At 40.5% G+C, this 21,272-nt stretch overlaps 2 pseudogenes; one reads left to right on the forward strand and one right to left on the reverse strand.

Annotated features, from left to right (window-relative positions):
- Positions 1-1,360: 1,360 nt before the first annotated feature.
- LOC109464539 lies at positions 1,361-18,957 on the reverse strand (annotated as a pseudogene).
- A 643-nt stretch (positions 18,958-19,600) lies between these two features.
- Positions 19,601-20,809, forward strand: LOC109464540 (annotated as a pseudogene).
- Positions 20,810-21,272: the final 463 nt, after the last annotated feature.

Raw genomic sequence — 21,272 nt, forward strand, 5'->3', positions numbered from 1 at the left:
TTCATGGAGCAAAAGTACCCAAAATTCTCATGAGAAACGGTTACTGGAAGGACCTGCATTGATTTTTTAGGGTACCACCCAGGAAATAAAGGACTAATCTTGGGGCTTGCTTCAGCAGTTTTAAAAGCCTAAAGTATGAAATACTGATTTAAATGTGCTAATGTGGAACAGTGTGCGTCAATATGTGTCAATATTTAGAATATTTCCAGTTTTGCCTCCCTAAAATTGCATTGGATGACTTTAACATAGAAAATGATACCATAGTATCATTTCTTAGTCCGGTCTTACTCAAAATCCGTTATGTTTTAGGACTACACAATCTAAAATCTCGAAAGTACTTATTTCTAGCAACCATTTAACCTAATAGTATAATTACACAAGTATTAAGAGTAGAGAAATATTTGAAAAAGCACATATATTCTGATATAATATAGTGAATTTCTATTCACAGCACGTTTAGACCCAATCAGGAACATTACAACAACAACTGTACGTAATTGAAAACGTAAACATTATATATTTTAATTACAGTGTAGTTACGGAGAGGCAGACTAGTTTCCTGTCAATAATTATAATTACGTGTGGAAAACAATCACTCGGTCTCTTGTCTGGAGGCTTCTTTCATAAGAAAAATTACATTTTGTGTGGGTGTTCTAAGTAATGTTTTCCAATGTGACAGAAAGAAATACATGCACTACAGCTGCAGGGCCGAACATTTGCTACTGCACAGATATGCCCCACAGTCAAACATGGCTTGTATTTGGCGACATACTATATATATATCATTGGTTTATTTCAAACACAAACACAAATACTAATACACAGAAATTGGTTTTGATGTGATGGATATCAGCATACAATCCCCAACAAATATAGTTCAATAGTCACTTGAAGCTATTATAGGATATTCGCACTATAATCAATATATGCTCTTCTTGCTACTGGTAGTACAACGAACATCACTCCAACTTTTACCATTAGCATGCATATTTAGTGAGTTACAGCAGCAGTGATTCTAACTTCAAAACTCAGGCGCCTAGGCACAAAGCACGTAGCGTTGAATCTATCAATTATCAAACTTATGATAAGAAATAGTTTTTAAATTGGTAGGTATTACGAAATAAAGACTAAACTGAACTGCCTTGCACCAAATGTTCGGCTGGCTCCGTCAACGTTGTTCACTACTCTTTCATGCTAAACATTGGTAGGTGCTTGGTGTTTAATATAACAGTATCAGTAATATGTTCGTGTTTACGCTAGTCAATTTTGTTACGTATTATTGTCGTCTAATTTCTACTTGCCCCTTACAATGTTGGTGTCAATCATCTATTTTAAGTAGTAATGTTATGTGTGTTTTTTTTCAGTTGTAAGTGGTTTTTGCCGAACGTTCCTTTGCTACTTCCTTTCGGTACGTTAGTAAAGCCCTTTCCGTACTTAACTCTCTCAAGTTGAACTCCCCATTCACATAGCCACCAGTTCTGGGTGCCTGATAGTGAACATACGCGTGGGGTGGTGATGTAGAGGTCTCGACACATGTGTCCGTTTCATTGGAGCGACAACTTGCTTGTAGAAGACGTTCAAGTCTTCTGATGTCATCGTCAAATTCTTGCAGGCGTTCTAGTCTCTGGGCGTCGTCTGGGGCGTCGTCTTCGTGTGGTCTTTGGTAGTGAGAATTTGCGACCATGTTACACGCTAGAGCGCCACGTGCGCGTACTCTTTTCTGTGTCCCAGATCTCGTAGCACGAAGTTTAAGTAAAGCTTTCTTCCCCATCACACAAACAAACGCGACAAAAAGTACGGAAACGATAGAAGCTATTGTGCTAATGATAGCTTTCTTGAAAGATATGCTTGTGTCTGTACTTTGCATTTTGTCCATTGTGCGAACCTGTGTGCATCCAAGCCGTTTCATCTCAATTCGTTTTGTCTCCCCTTTCGACGCAACAACGACGGCGCAGATACTGTACAGAGTCGAGGGAGTCAGACCTTTTAAAACTGACACAGGCTCGTTTCCTTGTAGTCGGTATACTTGCCTTTTGGTCCCAATCCCGGATACAACAACGCTACGGCGAATGATCAAGTCTTTGCCATTGTTAAACCACCGCAGTGACACAGATGTAGCCGTAATGTCAGCAACGTGGAAACCTGACGAGAATGACTTGTCTGCAGTGCCTGTTGTTGCCACCTGTTCCGGTGTTGTTGGTGTTTCGCTGGGTCCACTGGATGACGTCCCTTCTTCTAACGTAATTTTCGGTTCTCCACAAAACGTCGATGGTGTTTCCACACACAGAAGTATGTCCCTCCACGTTACAGTTATCGGAGGTTTGACCATTCCGTGCGCTATAGGTTCACGTTTTTCCGTGATACAGCGGTACAGACCACACGACTGTGCCATCACGTTCCTCAGTAGCAGCGGAGAACTTTCGTTCCTCACCGAAATTGTTTCATCGGGAAAGCTACGCGTCCATCTAGTGGGTATGCTCTCCTTATTTGACCCACATGGCAACAACACATCGCTCCCCTCTTTGAGAATAGTTATAGTTGGAGAACGGACGGTGGCATTGGGGTTGACTTCCCTGCAGTTCCTCTGGTAAGAGAAGCGGTGCCAGAGAGCCTCTGTACCATGAGCTTGCCAGGCAATTTCGTGTACCACGCACGTCTCCAAATGTCCTACCACAGAGGAATCGAGGAATTCTACAACGTGTAGGGACGGTCTCGCGGTGTTAATACTGCCGGTGCACCTCAGTGGGTTGCCGGCGAACTGGTGCACAACTGCGGCAGGCAAGCGTGCGATTCCTGCCGGGATTTCGGAGATGTTGTTGGAGGAAACGGAGACCGTCTTCAGTACTGAACTGCTAATCAAAGACACTGCCTCCAGCGGGAACTCTACAAGGTAGTTGTCGGACAGTTCTAAATTTTGTAAGGCCGACAGGCCACGAAAAGCGTTTGGAGAAATTCGAGTGATGCGGTTATTGCCTAGAAGCAGTTGTTGAAGAGAGTGCAATGCCGAGAACACACCATCATCCAATGTCGTCAGAAAGTTGCTACCGAGGTTCAGTAGCAACAGTTTTCCAAGTCCCGCAAAAGCCCCCGACCCGATGTTCTTTATGTTGTTCCCGTATAGGTTGAGATATGCTATGTCATCGCCCTCTAGGAATATGCCATCAACAATCCTAGCAATGCCTTTGCAGCGCAGGTTTATTCTGTTCTGTCCATCGGAACTCGAATGTTCAGCAAGGTGTTCGGTGATGTCACCTCTGGTCAGATTAAGTATAGAATTCAACCTGTTTTGGTCGCGACACAGCACTTTTGCGCGCCTGGCATCCCCCGATGTTACTATGAGCACTAACGTCAACAGATATGTCAGCGAGCTCTTCATTGTACCTGAGCAGTAGGTTTACAAACTAAATAATATTATGTACAGCGTACTGGAGGGAGCACGTACCTTTTGTCAAAGAGTTGGTGAGACTACTGATGACTAGATTGTTCAATGGTGCAATAAATGTATCGTCACGAAAACTTAAGATAAAGCACAATAACATTGAAGGTACCTCAAATGGCAACCACACACCCAACTCAGTAGAAATCAGTGCAATGGCAAGTTATATATATTTCACCAAATGCCCACGCATATTCTTGTCGAATAACACTCAGACAGCAAGTTCCATGAAAATGTACGGCCTCTAGAAATACACGACTTTTTTGAAAGCACGTGTAAAATCAATTAGACTCCCACGACAACATGTGTGCGTTAGTTATCGTTGAATATGAACGAGTTAGTGATAAAATGAATGAACAATTTCCTTTGCAGTTGACAGTTTAATCAGCAGGTAGCTTTGATAGCACAGACTTAATTTCCTCTCTGCAGTTTAATTATTATTACTACCTCACGTGGAACGGGCATGTGACATTTTCTTGAACTTTTTTCATTGCATCTCTCAGTCCAACATTTCTGTCTCCAGAAGTAAGGGAAGCATCATTCAATTTCTTTTCCTGCCGATGAATCCTATCACTTGGGATGCCCAATTTGTTTTACCTGGGGACCGGATATGCCATTCGTGAGAGTAGCAGTAAAAGTAGTAGAAGTAGTAGAAGTAGTAGAAATAGTAGAAATAGTAGAAGTAGGAGAAGTAGGAGAAGTAGTAGAAGTAGTAGAAATAGTAGAAGTGGTAGAAGTAGTAGAAGTAGTAGAAGTAGTAGAAGTAGTAGTAGAAGTAGTAGAAATAGTAGAAGTGGTAGAAGTAGTAGAAATAATAGAAGTAGTAGAAGTAGTAGAAGAAGTAGAAATAGTAGAAGTAGTAGAAGTAGTAGAAGTAGTAGTAGAAGTAGTAGAAGTAGACCGGTCATGTCAGCAGAAATACATACATGCCTCCTGTCAGCCGTATTGGAGGGCTGAATTTACAAACGTACTAGTCTATAAAATGATTCTACATTAACATACATCAATTAAACGTTCAAGTTCAAGGATTCGATTACCAAGTAGACTGACTTTGCAAGATCACAGATGCAACGGTAGGTGGCAGGATCGAAACAATAAATAGTCAAATAATTTGACTATCAATGCGCGCCAGTAAACCCCTGAAAGGAGATTGACCCCTGTACCCTCTCCCACCCAACAAGAAATGCTTCAGCTTTAACGAATGGATCAATATTCTTTCCTTTGAGAGGTTGAATTGTCGAACTAGACATCAAAATTGGCTTAGAATTCAAATCCTCTAGGATAAGGAGTTCGCCATTCCAAAAACTGTCTGAAATTTTCCAATTTAACGATCATTCAAGGGCAATTTTTCTCATAGGAATACTACATACAGATTTAGCTCTCATACGGCATACCTTACAGGCAAAAATATTACATATATAGGAAAATCTTGTCATGTCTCACGGCACGTAAAACGAACATATTTCCATTCATGAACATTTTGAATCTCGGAGGGCTTTCAAAAAGGAGGGTGGGGGGAACAGCAAGTTCCATGAAAATGTACGGCCTCTAGAAATACATGACGTTTTTTGAAAGCACGTGTAAAATCAATTAGACTCCCACGACAACATGTGTACATCAGGTATCGTATTATATATATAGCAAAATCTTGCAATTTCTAACGGCATATGAAACTTTACATATTTACATCCATGGGCATTTTGAATCTCAGAGGGCTTTCAAAAAGGAGGGTGGGGGGGCCATGAAAGTTAATCTCTTTAAAAATTGGAAGTGACCGTTTTTCATTGTTTCTTACGCAGAGGTACCCCGCAAAGTTTTAATACAGTCTCACGAGGAACACCAAGGTCAGTAGATCGATACCCATGGTTTCCCACTAATTGCTTTTTCCACCCGCGGAACTATTAAAAGACACACGAGGATGCTTTGTAGACCTCGAGGCGATTATTTTTCGCCAAAGAAAATCGAAGGCCACCCAAGGGGTTGATTAGACCGAGGTGAAAAGGCCATGCACCACCTGATTAGCAGCAAAGGGCTGTATGTTTTCTCTTCACTTCGGGGGCTATGGGGAGTTAATCAGTTTCCTGATACTACATCTGGTACACACTTATCTTCCTGTCGACATGGATAACACCTGTCTGTGGTGGTCAAATCAACAAGTAGTCTGACGCGCCGATTCTTAGAAAGAGAGCTGAGCCTTTCACGTGAGAGTGAACTTCTAGCTTGGAAAGTTTTATTAGTCTCCTGGTCCTTCATCTTAAAAACACTTAGCTTCCTGTCAACATGGATAAAACCTGTCTACTGTGGTCAAATCAACAAGTTGTCTGATGGGCCAATTCTTAGAAAAATGCAGCGCTATGAATTTCATGCGAGAGTGAACTTCAAGCTTGAAAGTTTTTTTTATTAGTGTCTCGGTTAACTTTCTGACAACTTGAATAAAACCTGTCTACTGCAGTTGAATCAACAAATACTCTGATGTGCCGATTCTTAGACCTTGGACATGAGAGTGAACTTCTAGCTTGAAACTTTATAATTTTTGTTTAGTTTCCTGGTCCTTTATCTGGTACACACTTAGCTTCTTGTCGACACGAATAGAACTTGTCTACTGTGATAATAAGATAAGCCAAAAGGCAATGAAGTAACTAAATATGATTTTGGAAACATCATATCGTTTCCAAAATCATATCCAGATGCTTGAGTAACTGCTTTTTGGCAAGGTTATGCATTGATTGGAAAATAAACATAAGAAACCTTGAAGAAACGATAGGGTCACTAAAGGTGGAGGTGGAAACACAACTTCCTGGAACCAGACCTCAGAACGTCGATCAACCTCTGGTTTGATGGGCCAATTCTTAGAAAAAGACAGCGCTATGAATTTCATGCGAGAGTAAACTTCAAGCTTGGAACTTAACACTTGTTATTAGTTTCTTGGTTAGCTTCCTGACAACTTGAATAAAACAAATGTACATAATTTAGAGGATCTTTCAAGGGGATGTAATTCCTCGACTTTTCGTTGCCCCAAGTCGACTAGTTGAGACGAAACTGCAAAACTTTGTTTAAGATATTACATAACTTCTTGCCAACAAAAATGTGTCACACTGTATGTAATGTTTTCTGTATTTTTGTCAATAAAGTATTTAAAAAAACTTGAATAAAACCTGCCTACTGCAGTTGAATCAACAAATACTCTGATGTGCCGATTCTTACAGAGTGAACTTCTAGCTTGAAACTTTATAGTTTTTGTTTAGTTTCCTGGTCCTTTATCTGGGACACAATTAGCTTCCTGTCAACACGAATAGAACTTGTCTACTGTGATAATAAGATAAGCAAAAAGGCAGTGAAGTAACTAGATATGATTTTGGAAACATCATATCGTTTCCAAAATCATATCCAGTTGCTTGAGTAACTGCTTTTTGGCAAGATTATGCAGTGATTGGAAAATAAACATAAGAAACCTTGAAGAAACGATAGGGTCACTAAAGGTGGAGGTGGAAACACAACTTCCCGGAAACGGACGTCAGAACCTCAACACTCGGTAAACAACTCCTTCGGCAGCAATTTCCTGCGGATTTCACGGTTCTGTTCCCCGTGCCATCTTCAATAACAGCCGCGGTGGTGTTTTTCACACATGCCGGGACACATTCAGAAACTCAGGGTTTGTTTGTGATGTAGTCATCGGTGTGGAAACGCCGAGCAAGCCTTCTCCTTTTATCGTGTAATGAAAGACTAGCTGGGTTTTCATTAGATATTGGATGCAGCAAATCTTGTTTAGTCTGCCTTCGTTTTTGATCAGTGTGATAGTCGGTAGCGGTAAACCTAATTTAACACTTCAGGAATAAACAATTCTCACAGAATTGTAGGTTACAGTAGGTTATTATAACCGGGCATGCAAGATAGAGGGGTATCTTCTGGAAACTTTGTTTACTGATTGTATAACAAAGTTTGCAAACTGGATTATTTTTCTGTACAATAATAAGGTCTGCTAATAAACAGTACCTCATACACGCGTTTGCACACATTTGGAGATCATCGTCATCATCTATCAGTTGGGAAAATCTAGTATATATGTCACTCCACATAGCCCAATCAAGCATTACTTCTAGATCTTCTGAATTGTCATGTTGAATTCCAGTGTCTCTAACTAAAGTGTCAGTAAAAGTCAAACTTCTACTATGCAGACGGATGAAACTATTTTGTTGCTTGGCTCAACAGCAATGCCCAACAAATTTACTCGATGGTGAGTGAGTTTTTGATTGAGACAGTGTGGGCGACGTGGACTCATAAATTGTTTCCAGACTCAAAACTCAAACTAGCATGTTGTGTCTAAGATATGTTCTGTGCCCTGCGTAGAAGCTTTGAAGTATTTGGGATAAAGCCCAGTGGGTGTGTGAGCAGCATTTCAATAAGAAACACTTCACATGAGGTGACTACAAAGAACAGGAAATATTATGGCTGTATTGAGATTGTGGCGAAGTAGAGAGCCTTCCTTAATATAAAAAAGTACATATAAATCAAATCATAACAATCCTAGTGTTGATACATGTGACACAAGCATGGACTGTTCATTAGAAACCTTTATGTATTTACTTGCTTTGTTTCAAGTTGTTTCATTTGTAAACATTATTTTCTGGTATAACGGAGCCCACATGATTTGGGGCTTCATCGATGCATCGGTTTTAAAATTCTCTCATTAGTTTTAAAACTCATAAGATGCTTTAGCCTCTGGATATCATTCTGATATATGCAGGGTTCTCACCAGGATTTTTTCACAGCGTAGGGGTCGGGTATAGGAGGGCAACTTTCTCCGCGCATCGAGTCCCAAAAAGAAGGGGTCTGATATTTTCCTTGAAAAATTTTGTAACTCATAACCCCCTAAGACACTTTTTCTTGCTTACTGGGGGACAGATTTTGTTTTCCCTTTGTTATAGCTTCATTCCAAAGTTACATTTTCATTTTTTAAAAGATTTATGAAGCTTCTGCACCCAAAAAACACCCCTACTCTGGTTGAAAGACAGTGTAGGGGGCTAAATTACAGCGTAGGGGGTCCAAGTCACAGCGTAGGGGCCCCTACGCTCAAACAGTCTGGTGAGAACTATGGATATATGCATGTGACTGATTTCCGTCTGCACACATTTGTCAAGTGTAATGGGGCCATTAAATGTTTTAGGGATTCATTAGCTTTAAAACTTATAAGTTGCTTTAGCTTCTTGATATTATTCTGATATATGATACGAAGAAGGGATTTTTGCTTCCAAACATTTTTCAAGTATAATAGAGCCATTACATTATCTAGGTCTGTGCACAATAGTTTTCGAACTCATAAGTTGCTTAAGTTAAGCTTCTAGATATCACTCTGATGTATGCTATTAATAAGGGATTTCCTTAAAGAATATCTATGTCTGAAATAGCCGCCTTTGCGTCAGACAAATCCATTAAAGAGAGTGGTTTCTGATTCACCTTTTGTGACACCATTGCCGTAAAAGAATAGCTCTTTCTTTATTATCTCTTAAGTCTGTCTGAAGAAGTATAACATGGCTGTCACTCATCGGTTGCTTGAAAGTATCCTTAAATGAACATAGCAGACAGCTCCATTACGTGGGTTTAGTCACCATTATAATGAATGAATGAAATACTTTTATTATACATTTATGCTCCTATGAGATATGTACAGGTCATGTATAAAGCACAGCAATATCTCACTATACAAAATTTACAGAGATATTACACTATACATACTAATGTGCACTTCTACCTACCGGTTCGATTAATATGTATAATTTAAACAGTTGTAGGTGTATGAACATATATGGAGCTTATAATACATGGTTTTACTAATTATGAAAATCCATGATGAAAATAAGTTTTCTGTTCTATCTAAAATTTCGAAAACTGGGAAACATATCCCGTATACAATTATAGAGGATATCTATCTCATTTCTATATAATGCACAGTCAACGACAAATTATGACATTCATCCTCAATTTTATCTAAATCACATTGGCAACTTCTTTGCTGTAGAGGAATATGGTAATGTCTGTCTTTGTGAATATAAACTTTATGTTTATGATTATTAGGAACTTGCCCTGGAACGACGCAGATTCCCGCAATTAACACTGTGATTCCAGGAAGAAAATGTGACTTTACATTTCATTTATAAATCTGAACTTCAATGATGACATCCGTCTAGTTCACTAAGTAGGTCTTGAGCCGCAACGGAACATTCGTCACTGTTAACGCCTTTATTTATGGATGTGATTAACGATATACGATTGCACAGGGGCTGCGGATGTGAAAGTTAACTTTTAAGATTGAAAGTATGACATCGTGCAATTGATATCTCTTTGGGGGGGGGGGGCATTCCATTGAAATCGACGACAATTTCCGGGAAATGACGCAGATTCCCGTAATTAACACTGTTTCCAGTAAGAAAATGTGACTTTACATTTGAACTTCAATGATGACATCCGTCTAGTTTACGGAAGGGACTAATGATAACTGGGTCTTGATTCGCAACGGAACATTCGTCATTGTTAACGCCTTTATGGATGTGATTAACTCGCACGACTCTATTACCACTGGTGACACACACACTACTGAGACGTGCAGCACTACTTGCTATTACCCCGGGAATGTAGCGGTATTGTCACATAACCACCTATCCCCTACACATCAATCCCATCATATATTCATTCGACACAGACCAACTACTAATGGAGTTCCTAATAAACATAAACATAAAGTTAGTATTCACAAAGGCAGACATTACCATATTCCTCTACAGCAAAGAAGTTGCAAATTTTGTATCATTAGTCCCTTCCGTAAACTAGACGGATGTCATCATTGAAGTTCAAATGTAAAGTCACATTTTCTTACTGGAAACACAGTGTTAGTTACGGGAATCTGCGTCATTTCCCGGAAATTGTCGTCGATTTCAATGAAATGCCCCCCCTCCAAGAGATATCAACTGCACGATGTCATACTTTCAATCCTTAAAGTTTCACATCCCCAGCCCCTGTACAATCGTAACGTTCAACGACTAAGAAAGTCTTAGAAAGTAATTCTATATCGTACTTCAGAGAGAAAACTTTCCTCCCAACTTGGAAGGGGATGGATTAAGACACTTCCCCTCACGGCGGATGTGACGTCAAAGAGAAGATCGATCTATTTTTGATGTATGCTAAAAATAAGTAAGCCGCCGTGAGCAGCAGTGAGCTGGAAGACTTGGCTCACTCATACGTGCTCCCGCTGTCACCAGAAGAATATAAAACCGCTAGCGACAACAAGGAGATTTTAGAGCCGGGTAGACGAAGCTGGAAAACGGTGTGAACATCCGCAGTGAAGACGTCAAGAATACCACGGTAAGTTTTTACGTTACAATTGATATGAAACAACCAATTTAGAGAGTTGTCGGTATTTCTTACTGTCCAAACAGAGGTTTAGGCTTCGGCTTATTTTTGACGTGTGTTATAGGCGCTTCTAATTAATTGGGCTTTCTGTTTTTCACTGGTATTTTTTTCTAGAGGTTTTGGATACTGTCCTGCCAATGACACTGTCTAGACAATTTGATACTAGCATATTGCAGCCACCAAAAGATCTGCTTGGAGGTTTGGTAATTCGTTTTAGGTATATAGTTTTGCTTCATTCACTATAAAGCTTAATTATATGTAGTCCCGATATTTCCATATATGTAGTCCCTACATTTCACTATATGTAGTCCCGCTATCTTATCGCTGTATACTACAAGAACAGATAGTTCGGGCCATGTAAGTAGCTAAGCATTTACTTTGGTATGGCGAGTTTCGAGCAGAGAATCTCTTAAGCTTAGCAACTATCAGGTAGTTTGCCTTGGAGCGCGTATATACGGCAATGTTTGAGCCGGATGGGACTTATAGTATAAGCCTTAGGACATTTCATGGATTCGCCTCAGCTTTCTCATTTACTGGTTGGCGAATTTTCCTCTTTTAATTAATCAATGACTTACCATCGTAATGAAAAACAAGGCAAGTACTAGTTTTCTTTAACAATTGCTTTAGCTATCAACAAATTGCTCCATGCATTTGCTGATGGATAACTAATTCAAACGTCGATACACTGTATGTAACATAATGCCTCAGATGCAAAGTGAAGGTACATTGTTTAACATGCATGCTGCAATTAGCTATATGGTTAATTGTTCAAGGCATACTTCCTCCAAAAACAATTGGAAGCATATAGCTGTCTCACCAAAACAAACGTCTTTATCTTAAAACGGGGTAATAAGATATTTCGGACATAATTGTATGTGAATTGTACAATTTTGGCGCCAACGTCAATTATTCTCAATCTAGAAACCTCCTTTCAAAATGACATTCGCAAATAGCTCGGATAATTTGGATAATTTTTTTTACGTTCCCACCAGTCTTGCTTGAAAACAACGTGAAAACAAGTAGCGCAGAACGTAGTGCTCGGTAGTCTGCCAAAAACTGCACAGCCATAGAAAATGGAATCAATCGCATATCTTAAGCCAGCGAATATTCGCATTCGTACACTAGTGCACTATGAATATCAATCTGCAGTGTGATGAGACAGATTCAACTTTATGTAAAAATGATAAAAACATTGACTTTCTTTAATGTTTTCCTCGGCCACTGAACGTTTAAAAGTGTATAATGACATTATGTAGCATTAAACGATTCAAAAATAAAGGTCAATTTTCTATTCATTTGTGAAAAAAGGAATTTCCATATATTATGTGAAAAAAGGAATTCCCATATATGGGCCACCCTACTTCATTGCAAGTACCATTCAGTGTAAGTGTAAAAACTCGTATTACACCATACGGGTGTAAGCTGGAAAACGCGCCAATCATAAATGTCAGAAATGTGCCATAATTGCACAAATATGTAAAGTGCAAATAAATTACAATCACATGAAGATTATCTAGGTTGAAAAATATTTCACTTTCTGACACAAACATTTTACATAGTGCCCCATTATTTGGTTAATTAGGCATGGCAGGTCTGGTAGGTTTGAACGTGATTGCTCTTGATGAGGTCCAATGGGCCCAGGAATTCTATGTAGACTCATTATCTGGGTTTTACGTCTGATTTAGTTGCTAATCAGACCTATCGGGGCAGAGAGTTCTCTACCACATGTTGAGTAAAACAAAACTCATCAAGCAGATACGAACGGACTCTCCGTGTCTCTGGCACAGCGTCTGTTAGACTTGAAAAGTTTAAGGTTATACTCATAGGGGAAACAATCACGAGGTAGCTTATTCCAAAGTGATGTTGTTCTGGGAAAGAAGCTTTCAGCGTAGAACTTCCTCCTAAGAGGTGGTGAATGGAGGAAGAAATGGTGATTTGCTTCAGTGGAAGTGGCAAGACGTGTCCTTGCTGAGAATGTTCGAAGTGGGGGCACTAGCGAATGAAGTTCCACGGAGCATTTACGGTGGAAGTAGCGATAAAATAACGCAATGCTTGCAACGTTACGCCTATGTGAGAGTGGTTGTAGGGTGGCGAACAAGTCACTCCCAACAAGATTTTGTACACCGAAGCGAGAAACGAAATTGTATCATTTGTACATTTTGGCTCCACACTCAACTGCATGCGGATGCGAACACCAGATACAACGAATGGCAGAGCGAGAAATAATAGAGTGGGAACGTATCTTAAAAGCGAGAGGAATGACAGAGCTAGAAATGATAAGAGTATCCGGGTACTTATCTTGAGGGTGGGACTTTTTGCAACATAGAACAAATTGAATATCAACTTTAAAAATTCAATAACTTCGCTAAAAGCAAGACTATCACTAGCACTTCTGAAACAGTTCAGTAGCGCATAGTGCTCTAATAGCAGCGAAAAGCGATAGGACATGGAGTAGAGGTACTCATTTTCCTAGTCCATTAGGAAGTGAAACACCATTTGCCCTGCATGACTGACTGAAGTGGGAATTAGATCTGAAACTGTGAGCTATAGATGCTTCTCAACAACATGCACAGTGAGGACACCAAATACACAAGGAGTGACTGAGCTAGAAATGATAGTGTAAGATATTCAACTTTTCCAACTCCATCGAATCCAACGATTCCAAAATATCGACTTTAAAAATGCCACAAGATAAATATCAACAGCAAGACTACCACTAGCACGTTTATAACGGCTCAGTATGCAGCACATAATGTTCTAATAGCAGCGATAGAGCAACAAGACATGGACCCATTTTCCTCGTCCATTAGAAAGGGAAACACCATTTACCCCGCATGGGTCTATGACTGAAGTGGGAATTTCATCTAAAATTGTGAACTATAGATGCAGTAAGAACGTACTGTGCGAACACCTAATATACAAAGAATGACTGAGCTAGAAATGATATCGATAGTGTAATAACGTTAGCTTTTGTTCTTTTTCAACTCAGAACAAATAAATTATAGAAATACCACAAGATAGATATCAACCCCATTAACAGCGAGACTATCGCTTGCACTTTTAAAACAGCTCAGTCACTAGCGCATATAATATAATGCTCTTATAGCAACGCTTTCCTCGTCCATTAGAAAGGGAAATACCATTTGCCCTGCATGACTAACGCATGGGTCTATCACTAAAGTGGGAATTTCATCTAAAACTGTGAGCTGTAGATGCTTCTTAGCAGTAAGAGCACACTTTGCGAACACCAAATTTACAAGGAATGACTGAGCTAGATGTGATAGTGCAGGAACGTTAAACTTTTAAAACTCAGAACAAATGAGCAAATAAACTTTAGAAATACCACAATATTACTCTCAACCTCATCAACAGCAAGACTATCACTACTAGCACTTTTGAAATAGCTCAGTTAGTAGCGCATATAATAGTGAGAAACATCAAATACAAGCGAATGATCTGACTGAGCTAGAAATGAATATTGTAAGAACGCTAACTTTTTAAAACTCAGAACAGATAAACCTAAGAAATACGTACCACAACAGCAAGACTATCACTAGAACTTTTGAAACAGCTCAGTTATAAGCGCATATAATGCTTTAAAAGTAGCGAATGAGCAACAGGACATGTTGAAGTATGCTCTAATAGCAGAGACAGTCCTCGTCCATTAGAAAGGGAAACACCATTTGCCCCGCATGACTGTCGCATGGGTCTATGACTGAAGTGGGAATTTCATCTAAAAGTAGATGCTTTTTACGTAAGAAAGCACAGTGCGAACAGGAATGAGTGGGCTAGAAATGTTAGTGCAGGAACGTTAAACTTTTAAAACTCAACATGTACCAACAAACTTTAGAAATACAACAATATAACTATCAGCCTCATCAACAGCAAGACTATCACTAGCACTTTTGAAATAGCTCACTTAGTAGCGCGTATAATAGTGGGAAACATCAAATACAAGCGAATGATCTGACTGAGCTAGAAATGAATATTGTAAGAACGCTAACTTTTTTAAACTCAGAACAAATAAACCTAAGAAATACGTACCACAACAGCAAGACTATCACTAGAACTTTTGAAACAGCTCAATTATAAGCGCATATAATGCTTTGAAAGTAGTGAAAGAGCAACAGGACATGCTGAAGTATGCTCTAATAGCAGAGATAGTCCTCGTCCATTAGAAAGGGAAACACCATTTACTCCGCATGACTGTCGCATGAGTCTATGTCTGAAGTGGAAATTTCATCTAAAACTGTGAACTATAGATGCAGTAAGAACGTATTATGCGAACACCTAATATACAAAGAATGACTGATCTAGAAATGATAGTGTAATAACGTTAACTTTTGTTCTTTTTCAACTCAGAACAAATAAATTATAGAAATACCACAAGATAAATATCAACCTCATCAACAGCAAGACTATCGCTTGCACTTTTGAAACAGCTCAGTCACTAGCGCATATAATATAATGCTCTTATAGCAACATTTTCCTCGTCCATTAGAAAGGGAAATGCCATTTGCCCCGCATGCATGACTGATGCATGGGTCTATCACTAAAGTGGGAATTTTATTTAAAACTGTGAGCTGTAGATGCTTCTTAGCAGTAAGAACACACAGTGCGAACACAAAATACAAGGAATGACTGAGCTAGAAATGATAGTGTAGTAACGTTAACTTTTTCAACTCAGAACAAATGAACAATTTAAACTTCAGAAATACCACAAGATGGATATCAATTTTATCAACAGCAAGACTATCACTAGCATTTTTAAAACAGCTCAGTCACTAGCGCATATAATATAATGCTCTTATAGCAACATTTTCCTCGTCCAGAAAGGGAAATACCATTTGTGCCACATGACTGACGCACGAGTCTATCACTAAAGTGGGAATTTCATCTAAAACTGTGAGCTATAGATGCTTCTTAGCAGTAAGAACACACAGTGCGAACAACAAATATGCAAGGATTGACTGAGCTAGAAATGATAGTGTAGTAACGTTAACTTTTTTAACTCAGAATAAATGAACAATTTAAACTTCAGAAATACCACAAGATAGATATCAATTTTATCAACAGCAAGACTATCACTAGCACTATTGAAACAGCTCAGTCACTAGCGCATATAATATAATGGTCTTATAGCAACGTTTTCCTCGTCCAGAAAGGGAAGTACCATTTTGTTCCACATGACTGACGCATGGGTCTATCACTAAAGTGGGAATCTCATCTAAAACTGTGAGCTGTAGATGCTTCTTAGCAGTAAGAACACACAGTGCGAACACAAAATACAAGGAATGACTGAGCTGGAAATGATAGTGTAGTAACGTTAACTTTTTCAACTCAGAACAAATGAACAATTTAAACTTCAGAAAGACCACAAGATAGATATCAATTTCATCAACAGCAAGACTATCACTAGCACTTTTGAAACAGTTCAGTCACTACCGCATATAATATAATGCTCTTATAGCAACGTTTTTCTTGTCCAGAAAGGGAAATACCATTTGTGCCACATGACTGACGCATGGGTCTATCACTAAAGTGGGAATTTCATCTAAAACTGTGAGCTGTAGATGCTTCTTAGCAGTAAGAACACACTGTGCGAACACAAAATACAAGGAATGACTGAGCCAGAAAGGATAGTGTAATAACGTTAACTTTTTCAACTCAGAACAAATGAACAATTTAAACTTCAGAAATACCACAAGATAGATATCAATTTTATTAACAGCAAGACTATCACTAGCACTTTTAAAACAGCTCAGTCACTAGCGCATATAATATAATGCTCTTATAGCAACGCTTTCCTCGTCCAGAAAGGGAAATACCATTTGTGCCACATGACTGGCGCACGAGTCTATCACTGAAGTGGGAATTTGCCCTAAAATTATGAGCTATAGATGCTTCTTAGCAGTATCAAATAAGAACGTACTGTGCACTGTTGTATACCAGAAAGTCATTGTGTTTCTCGTATTAGCTAATTCCCAGGCAAATCTTTTGGTAGTTACAGTACGTATACATCAACAGGTCTTCACGTCGTGGATTAGACAGAATATACATTCTTCTATCCCTCCGTCCTATGCACCATGGTGTTACTCAGTATGATATGCATGTAACATCATACTCTGATGTATGCATTTAGCCCTATGGGCATGAACATGCAAATAAAGATATTAAAAGAGTAAATTGCCAAGGCAGTATCAAATTGGCCAGGCAGTGTTCTCTAAGCCACCCGACGGCTGGTGTAAAAAGATACCGGTGCAAAAAAAGAAAACACGATAAAAACGCGTCAAAATTACGCCGAAGCCTGAACTGAATCTGCTTGAAGAGTACGCATAAGCCATCTATCATCACACCCCGATAAAGTGAAGGAAGCCACCGGCCGCTCTTGGAGGCAATTGCCGCCAGATTGTGAAAAATGTCCCGAGCGGCGTGGACGTAGCAATGTCCAATTACATGGAAACTTTGTGATTTATTGCCTTCGAAAAAGACACAATTGAGACATTCCACAGGGACCCTGAGGTGCACTAGCTACAACAACACTTGGAAGTTGGGAAATCTAATCAATTGTTAGCCAAGCATTTCAAGTTGTTGAAGTTTGAAATGCATATAGGCATGGGAGGCGCATATTTCTTTTCTCCATTAAACTCAGGATAAGCTTCCACAAACTACACATTGAAACCGGACGCCATAACCGCACTCCCCTGGAACAACGAATATGTAGGTATTGTAATCTAAATAGGATAGAGGATGAGGAACACTTTGTATTAGAATGTAGTTCATACAACGAAGAGAGAGCTGAGCTTTATAAACTATTGCAATGTATGTTTCCCCATTTCATACATCTTAGCAACACAGATAAGTTCATATTTCTAATGGCTTTAGACAAACCTTCGATCATAAAACACATCTGTACTTATATCTACATCATTACTAAGAAGCGAGAAGCCAACTTATCGTAATTATTAGACTATTTGTCCATATAGAATTAGCAATAGCTTGTACATTGTATATATTCATTGCAAACTGGTACAATAAAGGTCTTCATTCATTCATTTATTCATTATGTGGACTTAGATTTCGATCGCACCAGTGTACCAGTAAGAAAGGCCCGGGTGCAACTAGCATGAGTGTATGTAATATATACAATATTGATTTTTAAAGTTACGCAATGCCCATGATGATACAAAGGTCCAAAATGGTGATTGGGTCACTTTTAACGTGTAACAACTATGCATCAATACGTACAGGGGAAATCTTCATGATCATTCCTAGTTCATCATCTTCAACACATTTACGTTAGGGATGACTTATAATTGCTCCCCAGAGTCTAAAACAAAAGGAGAAAGATAAGATAAGCTCTTAAATATGACAGTTACCATTGCGCATGCAACCTCGTGGAATAAAACATTTCTTTGGATCAAAGAGCAGTTTTCCTCAAAGAACCAAGGCCACGAATTTGGTTATCGTCTTTGGTGGATTTCCTCCAGAATTGATTATAAAGAACTTGGTGGGAAGAGTAAATTGATTGTCAAGGACACGAGAAAAGTGGGATTTTTTTATATTTTTATCTGGTATTTAGACGATATTGATGACTTGTTTGCGTCCTCACACTTAAAGACTCGAAGATGATACGTAATTGGGGAGGAACGCATGATCAATACTTAATGAAGACTGAGGATTTCCGGCAACGAACGGGGGAACCAGGGTTCATACTGATTAAGTGATTAATAACCAAGAGACACGTTCTCACATATTGAATGAATCTGCTACCTTAACTATGAATATATATGATAATTGGTACAAAATTAATGATGAAATGAGGGGGTGTCGTAAGTAATTTTGACTAGAAAAAGAAAACTTTTTTTTACTTTAAGCACTATACGAAAAAAGCTTTTCACATTTGAAATGCTCAGTACGTAAACACTCCGTCCCAGGCGCATACTTACTAGATGCATTAAGTTGCAATTGTGTGAAGTGAAACCCCATGGCGTGGTCCTGGGTACCGCACGGACCCATTAGCCTAGATATACGGCTTTATTCCGCCCTCCTCATGTAGCAAAACGCACGCGTATATTCACCTGCAGTCACTAAAGCCTCAAGCCGTTCCTACCCATTGTCCAACGGCTTTTGAAGTGATTTGGCCGCAAAAATGAACCACGGAATTCGGCATTGTAAGTTATTGACTCATCTTTATCGATTGTGATCCCTATCCTTTTCAGGTAAGGACGACGACGCAAGCTGAGTGCATAGGTGACGAGGGCGTGTCATCGCAGACTCATCACAGGCAAGATGACTACGTGAGGATATAAAATCGTTGCAATATCTTGGCAAATCCGTCGGATAAACTTTGCAAGGTCGAGAATTGCAGAATAGGTGACGACTGAGTGAGGGCGTGTCATCGCAGGCAAGATTACTAGCTACGTGAGGGCATAAAATACCTGCGATATCTTGGCAAATCTTCCGGATAGAATTCGTAAGGTCGGGGATTGCAGCAAACCGTAGAATTGATTCCGTGAACTGTTCTGATCAGTTACCGATACACGGTGAGGGTTGAGTCGTGGTTATCAGATCTGCACAAGCGCAAGGCGAGTCCCTCCCCCGTGTGTCGTAATAACACACCCACCTGCCTTCACCGGGCACAGAAGGAAGTTCAGACGACTGGCGCTAGTGACGTGGTGCACGTGTGGAATAGTAAGTTGTGCGGGACGAACGTTACTTTACAGACTCACTGTGCTGCAACAGAGGAGGACGGCAGACATGGGGAACGCGGACATGGGCTGCTCGGACGATTCGGCCGCTCCACCCGAGTGGACCAAGGTGGTGGTCGCGGCGATTTTAACCGTCATCGCCCTGACGGGACTGTTGGGAAACGGCACCGTCATCCGGACTGTCTGCGCCAACAAGAACATGAGAAACATCCCTAATATCTTCATCACGAGTCTAGCGATCGGGGATTTTATGGTCATGTTGACCTGCGTGCCGTTCACGGTGGCGATGTACTTCCTCAAGGAGTACGAGTTCGGGAACGTCATGTGTAAGTTGACGCCGTTCATGCAACTGACGTCCATCGGGGTGTCCATCTTCACGCTGACGGCCATGAGCCACGATCGGTACCAGGCCATCGTCAACACCATGAACATCCGGCGGAAGCACGCCCTGAGCCGCACCGTAGTGGCCGCCGTTGGCATCTGGCTCGTCAGCATGTCCCTGGGAATCGCGGACGTGGTACGCTCGGAAGTCATCGTCATGTCTCAGAACAACACCAACTACACCATGAAATCCTGCATGCCGTTTTCCCTCGAGCTTATGCCCGTGTACCCGCGTGCACAGACCATGGCCCACTTCGCGCTGCTCTACTGCGTGCCCCTGATGACCATAGCGGCGTTCTACATCCTGATCGCCCGGCACCTCCTCGTCACGTCCCGAAACATCCCCGGCAGGAACAGCTCCGTGGTCAGGCAGATGGAGACCCGGAAGAACGTGGCTAAAACCGTGCTTATCCTGGTGGGAATCTTCGCTCTCTGCTGGCTTCCCGTGCACGTATTCAACCTGTGGCGATGGTTTGCGCTGTACCCTTGCTACCCTCCTCCGGACGTCCACTTCTATGGCATGGCGGTGTCCCAAATTCTAATGTACGCCAACTCCTGTGTCAACCCCTTCGCGCTCTGCCTCTCCAGCAAAAGTTTTCAAACCTACTTCCGTCAGTACCTTTGCTGCAGGGACGATGAGAAGGTGAAGTTTACGGTGACGACCGCGCGGCCGCTGTACAGCGTGCCGCACAACTGTCGACAGATTCCCGGCTCCATGGAGCCATTTCAGATATCCCCTTCCCCGTCCCCTTCCCCATCGCCATCTCATCCTCCAGAAGTAACCAGAACCCCTCAATACAACACCCCGAGGCTTCATCTAATGGTTAACGATGGGGTGTGTCACCAAAGTTCTAAATACAACAACGCAATGGAATAACAATGCAGCTTTGGAGTCGCTGAGGGCCATGCATCTTCAGAAAAAAAACTTCCATCGCAGCAAACACATCGGAATAAGTGCAACATCCAAATGAATGTTCTTCTCTGAATCTGAATTTGAACGTGCAAGGCAAAAAAACCCGACGGATTTGATAAATGTTTGGAGGGTGTGCATTTGAAGCTAGGTCATGTTTCCAGTTAGGTTCATTGTTAACGAACAGTTACATGTGAAGTTACATGTTCCAGGAGATCCATTGCACCGTGGTAGTCAGGACACATATTCAGTAATCAACGAGATTTCGTAGTTGTGGACAATTAGGAAGATGCAACAAGTCATGCATACAGAGATGTGGACACCGATTGAACTGCTCATTGTGCAAACCGTATATTTACCTGTGGATGAAGGTATGTGTTGTTGTGTGAGACTTTTGAGACTGTATACAAAATGTAACTTTCGGGGGGGG

Source organism: Branchiostoma belcheri, unplaced genomic scaffold, assembly GCF_001625305.1.
Source record: "Branchiostoma belcheri isolate BF01 breed outbred unplaced genomic scaffold, Haploidv18h27 scaffold14, whole genome shotgun sequence".
Lineage (NCBI taxonomy): Eukaryota > Metazoa > Chordata > Leptocardii > Amphioxiformes > Branchiostomatidae > Branchiostoma > Branchiostoma belcheri.